Source organism: Solanum stenotomum, chromosome 11 (genome assembly GCF_019186545.1).
Source record: "Solanum stenotomum isolate F172 chromosome 11, ASM1918654v1, whole genome shotgun sequence".
Classification (NCBI taxonomy): Eukaryota; Viridiplantae; Streptophyta; class Magnoliopsida; order Solanales; family Solanaceae; genus Solanum; species Solanum stenotomum.
The window spans coordinates 2,092,346-2,095,687 of NC_064292.1; the positions used below are offsets into that span (position 1 = coordinate 2,092,346).

At 29.5% G+C, this 3,342-nt stretch overlaps 1 pseudogene; it reads left to right on the top strand.

Moving 5' to 3' along the window:
• Nucleotides 1-886: 886 nt before the first annotated feature.
• On the top strand, nucleotides 887-2,287 carry LOC125844464 (acyltransferase Pun1-like; annotated as a pseudogene).
• The last annotated feature ends 1,055 nt before the right edge of the window (nucleotides 2,288-3,342 follow it).

Consider the following 3,342-nt stretch of genomic DNA (forward strand, 5'->3'; position numbering starts at 1 on the left):
TATGAAAATATGGTTCGTTTAGTATGTTTAAGTATTAATTTGTTAATTATTAATCTAGTTTATCTTGATTTGTTAGCTCGTTTAAGAGTTTGAAATAATTTGAGTTAAGTATGTAACCAAAATTGACTAATGATAAATCTTGTCAAAAAGTTCAAATAAAAAATATATTTTTTCATGTAAAGCTATAATAAAGAACAATTTATTTACTTAGCTTTTCTATAAGTATACAAGCAAATTAAGAAAATAAAAAATTATTAAGAGTTGAACGAGTTGGGATATGATTCATATTTTTAACCCATATTCAATAGAGTTTGACAATATTTATTTTGATTCATCTAAATTTAGCTCGATCACATCGCGCCGATTTTATATCTTGATAAAGCTGATTGAGATCTTTGACATTGCTATAACAGTTCCAAATGGTGCTCTTTGACTAAATAAATAACATAAGAGTTACTCCCTCCGTCCCATTTTATGTAAGGTACTTTGATTCGGCATGAAATTTAAGAAAGAAAGGAAGACTTTTAAAACTTGTGGTCCAAAATGAAAGATAGAAATTTGTGTGGCTGTAAATCATTTCATTAAGGGTAAAATAGACATTTTATAGTCAAATTGTTACTTAATATAGAAATGTGTCATTATTTTTAGGACTGACTAAAAAGGAAAGTAAGTCACATAAATTGGGAGAGAGGGAGTATATTATATAGTATATGGCAATCCAAATTTGACCAATCATTCCAAAGTGAGAAAAAAAATTGTGTAAACTTTTTTGGCTATTATTTAAATACTGTGTTCCTAATGTATCTATATATAGTAACAAATTACTTAGAAGAAAAATTCATTAGTGTGAGATTTTAATTTTGCATTTAAAAAAAAATAATTAAAGATGTCTAGTTTTTCAAGATCACTGTCAACAATCTCCAAGAAAGTTGTGAAACCTTTTACTCCCACTCCATCAACTCAAAGAATTCGCAAACTTTCACTTCTTGATCAATGTTTGAGTAATTTTTATATGCCCCTTGTTTTATTTTACCCAAAACACCAACTAGAACAAGGTCCAAAACAACTCTCTAAACTTCTGGAAAACTCATCTTCAAAAGCATTGACTTATCATCAACCATGGGTTGGAAGTTGAAGAGATAATGCAACTATTTAGTGTGATGACACTGGAGCTGAGTTCTTTGAAGTTGAATTTAATTGTCCAATGAATCAAGTCGTTCATTGCCCAGACTTAACATTTCCATTAGGATTATCCTGGAAGAATGTTCCTCATGCAAATGATAGTGGTCGATTGAGCGTAGCTCAACTTAGCCACTTTGATTGTGGAGGAATGGCAATAAGTGTGTGTATGTCACATAAGGTGGGTGATGCGCGTAGTGCCTTCTCTTTTTTGAAGGATTGGGCTACATTAACCCGAAAACATCCAAATGGCAAATTATCATGTCCTTCATATTATGTTCAGGATTCATTAATGTCATCTCTACGCGATGGCCCACTAAAGTTCCCCGTTGTGGTTGAGCCAAATATAGAAGAAAGTGTCGAATTTGAAAAGAGGCTTTTTTTATCTGAATCAAATATAAGAGCTCTCAAAGCAATGATCGTTGAAGATCCATCATCAATAGTGCAAAATCCAACAACTACTGAGGTTGTTAGTGTAATTGTTTACAAATGTGCAGCAATTGTTGGTGCAAACATATCAAATGGTAATGATTCTTCATCTCAAATGGTTTTAGTATCTGATTTACAAAAAACAATTCCACCTTCAATACAATCAACTTCCACAATTGGGAACATTCTCACCGCCTTCTCTACACCAATATATAACCTAGAAGACCTTAGGTTACCGAAATTAGTAGCCGATATAAGAAAGTCCAAACACGAGCTTTCCACTAGAGACAATTTCAAAGAAAACACATGGGTATCAGAGATGCTAGAATACGCAAATAAAATAAATACAGGAACAGAGGATGACCAATCGTATTGTGAGAAGAGTTCATGTCACGATGTGTATCGATGTAGTAGTGTATGTAACATTCCATTTCAAGATTTGGATTTTGGATGGGGGAGACCTACAAGAGCAAGCATAGCAAGTACACCATTTAGCAATATGATTTATTTGATGAATACACAAGATCAAAATAGAAGAATTGAAGTGTTTATTAACTTGAATCAACAACAAATGTCCATTTTTGAACAAGACAAGGAATTTCTACAATTTGCTAGTCCTGTTGGTTATAATCATGTTCATGAGGACAAAGAGAAATTACATTGCATGGAAGCTTTCTAAATTATTCTTACATGTACATTCATGTCACAAGGAGATTATAATTCAACAAGATTATAAATTTGTATTAATTTTTATTTTATGGTATGTTGTTTATTTCGTGTAAAACCTCTTTGAATTTATCTACCATAAAAAAATTAAAAAAATTATATGTCGAATTGTTTTGGGGAAAGAAATTATTCACATGAACTTTAGTCACATCCGTCTTATATTTCTTTAAAAATTTCAAATGTCATTCATTTGACCACAAAGTTCACACAAAAATTCCTCGAATGACTGAAGTTCATATAAGATTTTTACAACTTCACACTCATAGTTAATAGTAGTAAATTTACAAATTCTTGTACATTGCGAATATAATTTAAAATTTAAATGATGTTCAAAAATCAACTACCTATCACCCTCTTTAATAACCTTTAAAGTGACACAACAATGCCAAAAAAATTTATACTGTTATAAACTATACAATATGTTAGTTAAACCTTATACTAATAACAATTCTTGTATCTTAAAAAAGGTTTTTTTTAATTAACTCGTCAGATTCATTGTTTACTTTTTCTAAACAACATACATATATTATATATCTATCGTCTATTTTAAATTTAGGTGAACACTATTTACCTTATTTTTTCAAGAAGAAAAAGAGTGACTAGATGACGTTTGTCTATAAATTTTTTTAAAAATTCAAAAACAACAACAAAAATTAAACAAAAACTACTCTAATTTACTTCATGGTCAAACAAAATTTCAATTTATAAATAACAATTTTCATAAATAAGTCATATTTTTAGGATGTAACTAAAATTTGCTCAGTGTAGTTTTTTTTTCATTTTATCAAAAAATTTAAACGGCACGCCTAAATTTTAACATAAAATGGAAATTTTTCTTACCCTTTATAAAACAAAACTTTATCTGTCACTTTATAAAGTGGAGTTTTTCTTACACTTTATAAAGTGTAATTTTTTCTTCCACTTTATAAATTTTTTTTATTCTTTTCACTTTCCTTTTCACTTTTTCCTTAGATTTCATAACCATGCACTGATCCCCAATCTAACAAC